Source organism: Ipomoea nil, unplaced genomic scaffold, assembly GCF_001879475.1.
Source record: "Ipomoea nil cultivar Tokyo-kokei standard unplaced genomic scaffold, Asagao_1.1 scaffold2963, whole genome shotgun sequence".
Classification (NCBI taxonomy): Eukaryota; Viridiplantae; Streptophyta; class Magnoliopsida; order Solanales; family Convolvulaceae; genus Ipomoea; species Ipomoea nil.
The window spans coordinates 43,550-54,513 of record NW_017619391.1 but is presented as its reverse complement, the minus strand read 5'-3'; positions in this window follow the sequence as shown (position 1 = coordinate 54,513).

Sequence of the window (10,964 nt, the reverse complement as noted above, 5' to 3'; positions counted from 1 at the left end):
TGCAATTTCTTCGTCCAGTGCATCATTTTTTATTTGTGATTTTTCATCAAATACCACGTGTATGGATTCTTCAACCACCATTGATCTTTTATTCAAAACTCTGAACGTCTTGCTGGTAGCTGAATATCCTAGAAAAATTCCTTCATCTCCACGCTCATCAAAAGCTTTTAGATGCAATTTATCATTAATATGAATAAAACATTTGCATCCAAAAATATGAAAATAACCAATATTTGGGTTTCTCCCTTTATATAGCTGGTATGGAGTCTTCTTATACTGCTTATGGATCATGCTTCGATTTTGTGTGTAGCAAGCAGTGTTGATGGCTTCCGCCCAATATCGTTTCGGAAGATCGGCAGCACTAATCATCTGTGACACCCCAAAAATCCACATTCAATCCATTGATTAATTGAGTAATTAATCCTATTTTATTTGAGGAACTAATTCGTAAAATCCTGATTTTTAATACTCAAGGACTAGTATTTGACTAGTCAACCTTTAAGTTATGTTGTACCTTGAGCTTTGAGGGGAGTTCCCTTGTTCCTTACACTTTCTAAAGGTTAGTAAGGGTATTCTTGTCCTTTCACCAAGAGTTAGTATTGTAACCTAACCTAGAAGACTTCTTCATTTCATTCCTTACAATTATTAGAAATTAGCTCTACCTTCTCTCTAGAAAAGAAGTGTAGCTTATTCTCCAAGCCAAGTTGAGACCCCTGTCAAGATTTCAAGTTTTGCTTCCAAGATTCAACCTTTCACCTATTTGGGCATCTAGGAGCGTAAGATCTAAGTTTATCTTGTCATTTTGGTTCCATCATAGTTGTCTTTTTCTTAAAGGTAGGATCTTTATGATCTTTTGGTTTAATCTTGAAGTGGGTTTTGAAAGTAAGCCTTGTGGGGAGCTTGTTGTGGTGTAAAGTGAAGTCTTTTGGTCTACAAGAGGTAACCCATTCTCTACAAAACCTATTTTGCTTACCTATATGTGATTTCTTGGATTCTACTTGTGTTTTGCTATGAAATGTGAGGGTTTATGCATTTATCTTGTGATATTGCATATCTATAGCTTGTGTTTAGGGTTCCTTTGTGTCATTGCTTGGCATTTTCCATGGTTCAAGTCATTTTGTTGTATTGGGTGAGATTTGGCGTGTTTTGGACTTGAATTTGTGTTTGGAGAAGAAAATCCCCGAAGGGATTTGTTGTGGAACAGGAATGTTCCCGCGGGCGAAACGGCGGGCGAGCTACCACCCGCCGGCCTACCCGCGGGTACACGGCCCTGTGGGAATATGTTCCCACGGGCGGAACCACGGGTGGGGCGCTACCCGTGGCTCCACCCGCGGGTACACGGTGGTGTTGAGATGGAATTTGTTCCCCGTGATCCGTTTGACTCGGTATTTGGTCTTTTGACTTCCCGTTGTTCTTTTGTGGAACTATTTGAGCGTCTTCTTGATGTTTCGTATGTATAGAACTATATGGTAGGCATCCATGTAGGACTTTGATGTCTTGAATCGTGCTAAGTGTTCAACATTGTGTTTCGTTGGACCGAGAGGTGTCTTGTGTGTTCTCGGAACTATCTTTAGTTTCTCCGTTGTTAAGCATGCTCGTTTATTGTCTTAATGCTAGCGTGTGTGTGGTTTGTACCTTCCGATTGGTTGATGATAACTTGTGTTATTCATCGTTGTTGTCGTTGGGCGGTGACCCGTTCCTTGATTGAGTTTGTTTCATACCTTCGTTGTGATCCGTTGATTGACTCGTGTGAGTTGTGGTGCGTGTGTGGCGTTACCTGGATTGCACGATTAGTGGTATGGGACACTAGTCACCAAGGTATTGCAGCAGTCCTCGTGGTGGCCGTGATGTGATTATGGAGATGTGGCCTTCGTGTAAAGTTCACGTGATTGGGTGATAACATGTGTTATCCGGGCATGTGTTGCCGTGTACGGTACCTTGTGTACTATGAATTGGTGGTCTTTTTTGTGGTTTGTTGGTGGGGGACGACGGTCCCAGGAGGGAAAAGGTTGGACTAAGAAGTACAAGGGTCCTGGAGGTAATGGTTGGCATGAAGGTACAAGGTCGAGGGTAGCCATAAGGTTGGAACAGGGCATAAGGAAGGCATAACAACTCGTGATGGGTGATGTCACGAGGGCTCGTGCAGCTGTGGTTGTGAATTCTCTTTCTTGTGACGTGTGTAGTCACAAGGGCATGTGTTGCCATCGGTCTTGTCTTATTCCTTTGTGTTGTGTTTAACCTTTGTGGTTTGGGATGTGTTCCCGTGTTATCTTTGAGAGTGATGAGTCTTGTGTTGACTGTTGATCTTTGCTTTTGACTTATATATATGTATTCCGTTTTGAAAATGATTTTTGTATATACCATATCTATGTATGATACTTAACGGTATTGGTGGGTTACCAGCATTATCGCTGACCGGGCATCCTCCCAATGTTTATATTTGTATCTTTCAGGTGATGTTTAGACGAGCGCGATGTCTAGTGCCTGGTAGCTTAGCACCTTTATCCCTGTATTGTGGCCTGTGCGCCAATGTAGTTGTAGACTGATGTTTTTGGGATAGATGTTTACACTTGCAGATTTTTTGCCGTAGCGTTTACCGTGTTTGGTAGGCATGACGCGACACTCCGTTGGATTTCTTTTATCCAGTTCTCGCTTTATCTTCCGTTGTGCTAGTTTTGTTGTCTAATCTGCATGTGTTAAGGCTTTTTATATACCATGTTTGGGGGGGGGGGGGGGGGGGGTTTGTTACAGTTGGTATCGGAGCCTTGGTTTTGAGCCTAGGAAGGGTTAAGTCTAGAATTTCTAAGTGGTTAAGTGTGTTTTGAGACCTCTATGCGACCTTAAGAAACTAAGTGTTAGGCTTAGGACTCTAGGTTGCGCGGTGAGCTATGTGTTGCTTTCTATCTTGCTTGTTTGCTCTCTTTTGGTAACCTCGTTGTTGTAGCAGAAGTCTGCGATGCCTCCTCGTCCCCGCGCTCGCACCCCGGAGACCCCGACGAACGAGCAGTTCGCTCAGAATCTCCATCAGCTGACGCCGACGATGCAGACGCTCAGTGAAGCCTTGCTGAACAACAATCATGCTGTGCCGCCTCCTCCTCTTGCTAGGCACCGTGACGTAGGACGTTTAGTGTCGGGTCATCGGCCGCCAACCTTCACTGGCGAGGAGGACCCTGTAGTCCTAGAAGAATGGCTATGGGTATTTGATAAGATCTTCACCGTGGTGGGCTGCCCCGAAGAAAGGAGAGTAGAACTGGCAACGTTCTACTTCTGCCAAGAAGCGGATTTGTGGTGGGTTCACGAAGGCCCGGCTCTTCTTGAAGAACCAGAGTTCGGTTGGACAGCTCTCAAGGACAGAATGCGCGAAATGTTCTACCCAGCGCATGTGCGAGCTGCCATGTTTGATGAGTTCCTTCATCAGCAGCAAGGATCCTTATCTGTGCTCGAATACCACAAGAAGTTCTTGGAGCTGGTGCGCTTTGCAAGGATGCTTGTGCCTACGGAGCTTGCTAAGGTTGAGCGTTTCGTTGCCGGTCTGAATTATGAGGCACGAAAACCGTTGACGGTAAGTAGGCCCAGTTCCCTCAAGGATGCGTATCTGAGTGTCGCGGATCTGTATCGCGTGCAGCAGCTTCAGAGAGGTTCGTTTGAGCTAGCTAGAAAGAGGGTTGAGAGCGGAGGTTCTTCCACCTTCAATAAGCCCCGACCGAGTTTTCCAGCCAAGGCAGTGTCATCCTCTTCTCAAGGACCTATCAGGGTGGAGCATCGGGATCAAGCTAAATCGGCTGTTTGTCGAAAATGTGGGAAGGTGCACGTCGGCCAAGGTTGTCATGGCCAGGCGTTTAGGTGTTTCTGATGCGGAGTTAGTGGTCACAAGGTCGCGGAGTGCCCCCTGTTAGCCGGTCAGAGAGCGTTGCCGCCACCCCAGGGAGCCGGAGGATCGTCGGATGGGAGTTCGGGTCGCGGAGCTGTCGGAGCTAGGCCACCTGGGAGAGTCTTCGTGATGGCGCGTTCGCAGGCTGAGTCGGAGGGCTTGATGGAGGATGAGTTGACAGGTAACCCCTTTCCTCCAGCCTATCCTTGTTTTTCCGAGATCATCGTGTTCTTTGTTGTCTTGAGTGTTACCTTGTGCTTCGTAGTTGTCTTTTGCTTGGCAATCCTTGGCATGCTTTTCTTGTTAGTAATTCGTTGGATGTTTATTGTAGACTCTCTTCTTGCTAAGTGATTTCCTTAGTTTGGTATATAAGCTTCATTGTGAAGTTAGCAATCCATCCTTGTCATGTTTTGCGATTTGGGCCAATTCTACAATCTTTATACTTGGTTGTTCTTACAACAATTCCTTGTGCACTCCCTAAATTTTCCAAGTATTCTTTGAATTTGGAAATAGCAAAATTTCATACCAAAAACATTTCCTTGTGTAGCTTAAAAGCTAAACCTAATGTTTAATTGTAACCTTTGAGTTTCAAACCCAAGCCTAATCTTTGTCAACCCAACTTCTAAACCACTTGAGCTAATTATCTTTCATGGAACCTATCCAATTTTAATCCCATCTAAACCATAAATTTCCACCTTACCCAAAACCCTCAAATTAAATCATCTTTTTCCCCAATTTCTTTCAAATCCCTAAAATCCCCAAACTCTCTTTCTCTTTCTTCTTCCCTCCATACCCGTGTGTAGCCGAACCCCACCCCCACCCGTAGCTTCACCTGCAACCCGCCACCACCACCTGCCCGTCGTCGAGTCACCGCCGAACCGCCACACCGCCGTCGTTGTTCGCTGGAGCCGCCGTGCCGCTTGCTGCTGTGTCGCCAGGAAGCCGAGCAAGAGAGAGAGAGAGCAGCGAGAGAGAGAGAGCAGCGAGAGAGATAGAGCATCGTGAGAGAGAGGAGAAAGAGGAGAAGCCTTGGGTTCTTTTTGTTGAGCTTTGGGTCATCTCTTATCATGCCTAGAAGATCAAGTTTGGCTAGGAAAGCGGAATGGGTGGATACCCATTACCTCGTTCTTGAAGGTAAAGATTTTCATCCTAAATCTTTTCCTAGTTCCTTGTTAGATATGCTTAGGTATCAAGGTTTGTTGGATGGGTTTCTCGCCATAAGGGCCGAGACTTACCCGAGTTTGGTGAAAGAGTTCTATCGTCACATGGTTGTGACAAAGGAGGGTGATAAGTTTGAGATCACCTCTAAGGTGAGAGGTGTGAAGGTTGTTTTATCTGAAAAGCGGTTGGCTCAGTTGTTGAGTTTGTCTGCTACCGGAGTGGCTCAGGACAGTGGTCATTCTTGGATTAGTACGGATACCATGGGGTACCGTGACTATTTGAGATATCTGTTGGGCTGTACGAGTGGTTTCACTCAAGCCTCTAGGCCGGAGAAGAAGTGGTTATCTGAGGAGCAAAGGATCTTGGTGATGTTGGTGTCGTATTGTTTGTTGCCTAATAACAACAAAAGCAGTTTGTTGGGTAAGTTGGAGTGCACCTTTGCCTTTTGCCTCAAGAACATGGTTAAGTTCAACCTGCCTGCTTTGATGTTGCAACACATGGTGTTTTGCTGGGATCACAATCGGAAGAGCTTACCTTATGCGATGGTGTTGAGTTGGATCTCGGTTAGGAAGGGTGTTAGTGTGGACGGTTGTCTCCTGAAGGCCGTGGGAAAGATGGTGTTGGACGCCACCAATCTCCGGAGTTGTAATCTGTTTCAGTTGGACGATGGTGAGTACATCACGCTTGAGGAAGTTGCAAGGAAAGTACCTGTTGAACAGGCGGAGTTAGCTGCTGAGCTTGGAATCCCTGCCGGGAAGTTGAGCCTCGCAGTCCAGAGTTTGGGCGGTGACGAAGAATTTGAGGAGGAAGCAGACCAAGAAGAAGAAGTGGGAGCACCGGAGGCCGCCGAAGCTGAAGAAAGTGATTCCGACAGTGAGGAAGACCGGAGAAGGAAGGAAGCTCGCACGAAGAGGGAGCATGATGTCATGGCGCATGAGGAGCGTGTTGTCGCCTTGCTTCGTCAGCAGAACAGCATGATCGCCGAAGGTTTCGCGTTTATGAAGGCGCAGTTCGTCGCAGTGCATCAGAGGCTGGATCAGATTGAAGCCAGTTCGAGCCGCAGAGACGAAGACGAAGAGGAGTCTGAAGAGGCCGAGGAGTCGGAGAGTGAGGAGTTCTAGTTTGTGTTGTGGTAATCCCGTTTGCTTTTTTTCCCTTGTTGTTTCCTTCTTAGCCGTTGTTAGATTGGTGATAGGTTGTTGTTCGCCTTGTGTGCCTGCTTATTTTTGCTTGTTGCCTTGTTGTTTAGCTAGCGTGATAGTTGGTGCTTGTAGTTAGAAGTTTAGTTCTTGGTTGTTGTCTAGAAGTCGGTGGTTGTGTTGAGGCTAGAGCTCTTGATGCTCAATCTATCCGCTTGATTAACTCTTGCCAATCCTTGAATTTGAAATGCCTTCTTTCTTGCTTTGGAATACTTCTTTGCTTTGGAATTCTTGTGAGTTCTTTTGGAGTTTTTGACCAAAAGAGTTATTCTTGAATTTCTTGTCACAACGTTGTTTCCTTTCACAGTTTGCTTTTAATTTGTCGTACCCAAGCTTCAGGGACGAAGCTTCTTTGTAGGGGGGGAGGATGTGACACCCCAAAAATCCACATTCAATCCATGGATTAATTGAGTAATTAATCCTATTTTATTTGATGAACTAATTCCTAAAATCCAGATTTTTACTACTCAAGGACTAGTATTTGACTAGTCAACCTTTAAGTTGTGTTGTACCTTGAGCTTTAAAGGGAGTTCCCTTGTTCCTTACACTTTCTAAAGGTTAGTAAGGGTATTCTTGTCCTTTCACCAAGAGTTAGTATTGTAACCTAACCTAGAAGACTTCTTCATTTCATTCCTTACAATTCTTAGAAATTAGCTCTACCTTCTCTCTAGAAAAGAAATGTAGCTTATTCTCCAAGCCAAGTTGAGACCCTTGTCAAGATTTCAAGTTTTGCTTCCAAGATTCAACCTTTCACCTATTTGGGCATCTAGGAGGATAAGATCTAAGTTTATCTTGTCTTTTTGGTTCCATCTTAGTTGTCTTTTTCTTAAAGGTAGGATCTTTATGATCTTTTGGTTTAATCTTGAAGTGGGTTTGGAAAGTAAGCCTTGTGGGGAGCTTGTTGTGGTGTAAAGTGAAGTCTTTTGGTCTACAAGAGGTAACCCATGCTCTACAAAACCTATTTTGCTTACCTATATGAGATTTCTTGGATTCTACTTGTGTTTTGCTATGAAATGTGAGGGTTTATGCATTTATCTTGTGATATTGCATATGTAGAGCTTGTGTTTAGGTTTCCTTTGTGCCATTGCATGGCATTTTCCATGGTTCAACTCATTTTGGTTTATTGGGTGAGATTTGGCATGTTTTGGACTTGAATTTGTGTTTGGAGAAGAAAATCCCTGAAGGGATTTGTTGTGGAACAGGAATGTTCCCGCGGGCGGAACAGCGGGGGGACACCACCCGCCGGCCTACCCGCGGGTACACGGCCCTGTGGGAATATGTTCCCGCGGGCGGAACCACGGGTGGGGCGCTACTCGTGGGTCCACCCGCGGGTACACGGTGGTGTGGAGATGGGATTTGTTCCCCGTGATCCGTTTGACTCGGTATTTGGTCTTTTGACTTCCCGTTGTTCTTTTGTGGAACTATTTGAGCGTCTTCTTGATGTTTCATATGTCTAGAACTATATGGTAGGTATCCATGTAGGACTTTGGTGTCTTGAACCGTGCTAAGTGTTCAACATTGTGTTTCGTTGGACCGAGAGGTGTCTTGTGTGTTCCTCGGAACTATCTTTAGTTTATCCGTTGTTAAGCATGCTAGTTTATTGTCTTAATGCTAGCGTGTGTGTGGTTTGTACCTTTCTATTGGTTGATGATAACTTGTGTTATGCGTCGTTGTTGTCGTTGGGCTGTGACCCGTTCCTTGATTGAGTTTGTTTCATACCTTCGTTGTGATCCGTTGATTGACTCGTGTGAGTTGTGGTGCGTGTGTGGCTTTACCAGGATTGCACGATTAGTGGTATGGGACACTAGTCACCAAGGTATTGCAGCGGTCCTCGTGGTGGTCGTGATATGATTACGGAGATGTGGCCTTCGTGTAAGGTTCACATGATTGGGTGATAACATGTGTTATCCGGGCATGTGTTGCCGTGTACGGTACCTTGTGTACTATGAATTGGTGGTCTTGTTGGTGGTTTGTTGGTGGGGGACGACGGTCCCAGGAGGGAAAAGGTTGGACTAAGAAGTACAGGGGTCCTGGAGGTAATGGTTGGCATGAAGGTACAAGGTCGGGGGTAGCCATAAGGTTGGAACAGGGCATAAGGAATGCATAACAACTCGTGATGGGTGATGTCACGAGGGCTCGTGTAGCCGTGGTTGTGAATTCTCTTTCTTGTGACGTGTGTAGTCACAAGGGCATGTGTTGCCATCGGTCTTGTCTTATTCCTTTGTATTGTGGTTAACCTTTGTGGTTTGGGATGTGTTCCCATGTTATCTTTGAGAGTGATGAGTCTTGTGTTGACTGTTGATCTTGGCTTTTGACTTATATATATATGTATTCCGTTTCGAAAATGATTTTTGTATATACCATATCTATGTATGATACTTAACGGTATTGGTGGGTTACCAGCATTATCATTGACCGGGCGTCGTCTCAATGTTTATCTTTGTATCTTTCAGTTGATGTTTAGACGAGCGCGATGTCTAGTGCCTGGTAGCTTAGCACCTTTATCCCTGTTTTGTGGCCTGTGCGCCAATGTAGTTGTAGACTGATGTTTTTGGGATAGATGTTTACACTTGCAGATTGTTTGCCGTAGCATTTACCGTGTTTGGTAGACGTGGCGTGACACCCCGCTGGATTTCTTTTATCCAGTTCTCGTTTTATCTTCCGCTGTGCGAGTTTTGTTGTCTAATCTGCATGTGTTAAGGCTTTTTATATAGCATGTTTGGGGGGGGGGGGGTGGGGTGTTACATCATCATTCATGCGGCCTCTTTGAGCGTCCGATTTCTTCTTTCGGCAACACCGTTTTGTTGCGGTGTTCTTGCGGCTGTTAATTGATGAGAAATTCCATGTGAATTGCAAAAAGCTTGTATAACTCCATTCACGAACTCGGTTCCACGATCTGTTCGTATTTTTTATATTTGCAATTCTTTCTCATTTTGTAGCTGCTTCAACAGCTTCGGTAGAACTCGCTCAACTTCATTTTTCTTCTTGAGAAACACGGTCCAAGTGTACCTGGAAAAATCATCAACAACGAGTGTATATTTCTTACCACTTACACTTATTGGATCAACCGGTCCAAATAAGTCCATGTGTAGTAAGCTTAGCGGTCTTGACGTTGACTCGTGTGTCTTTGATTTGAATGATGATTTGATTTGCTTCCCGCGTTGGCATGCATCACACACTTGGTCCTTCTTGAAGATAATATCTGGCAAGCCTTCAACTAGATTCTTTTTTGCAAGTTGATTGATAGTCTCGAAGTTTAAGTGGTTGATCTTTCTGTGCCATTCCCAATTAGCTTCATTAGAATTTCTGGCCATTAAGCATACTGAATCTTTGCTTGTACTCCAATCAACAACATACATGTTCTTTCGTCTTTTTCCAGAGAGAACAACTTCATTTGTGAGCTCATTTTTTATTAGGCAATTATCTTTAGAAAATTATACAAGATAGCCTTTATCACAAAATTGACTAGTGCTCAACAAATTGAATTTTAATCTTTCAACGAAAGAAACATCTTCAATCTTCAATCCATTTTTCTTGATCGTGCCAACTCCTTTTGTAATTCGATAATTTTGATTTCCACCGAATATAAGTTTTGGTCCATCGATTTCTTTGAAATTCACAAGATATGATTTATTTCTAGTCATGTGGCTTGAGCAACCACTATCGATGTACCAAACATCCTGCAAAAAAGATTAATTAACTTTAGGTACCCATGATTGCTTGGTTCCTTTACTGTTAGTGATTTTTGGTAACCAAACCCACCTTGATCCTATTGAATTAAGATAAGGCTGTTTGTAACCGTTAGAAATACGATAATCATAACTCACTTTTGAAAACTTTTTTTGCGCCGGATTTTGAAAAACAATTTTATATTTTGGCACCTAGGAAGAGGATTGTTGCTTTGGTCTATAAAAAGCATTACATCTATTACACAACCAATCCTTTTGAGTGGGATGAAATCTCCCAACTTTATTTCTAGAAAACTTCCCTCTTTTCCATGAAATCTTTTTGCACTTGACTCTTTGGCATATCTTTGCTTGAAGAATTTTTGTTGCTTTGCCATGTAATTGAATTGTTTCGGCCTTTCAACATTCAACTTTGTTTTTGTTTGATAGCCAAGTCCTTGTCTCATCGTGCTATTCTGACCTTTAACAAATTTTACCACTTGAACTTTATTATTTAAAGTAGTAGTAGAATTAGTCAGATTTTGAGGGGTTTGAGAACATGTGGAGTCATAACCGATTTCGGTTCTATCTCCTGATGGCTTTTGCATGCTCACCATCTTATCCACTATTTTGGACGAGTTAGTGAACGTAGTAATGGTTGCCCGAAGATTATGTTCTCGAACCTCTCTTGCTTTACACTCTTTTTGAAGATGAATATTTTCACTCTTCAACTTACTCACTTCAAGTAAAGCATCTTTCAATTTTTTATTCATTTCTTCTTTTTGAAGAATTAGAATATTATTGCGCTCCTTGAGTTGAGGATTAGTGAGCATAATCTCTTGACAATCTCGCATTATAATGTCAATAGATTCACGAGAAAAAGAAGAATTAACAGAATTGAAAGAATTAGATGTTACCTCTTCTTCCTCTACTTCAAGAGCCATAAAACAATCTTCACTTGTACTCAACTCAATTAGCTTGCATATTAGCGTCCTATCATCACCCGAACATGAGCTGTCATCGCTTGATGATAATTCCTCCGAATCATCATTTTCATTCGGTTCGTTG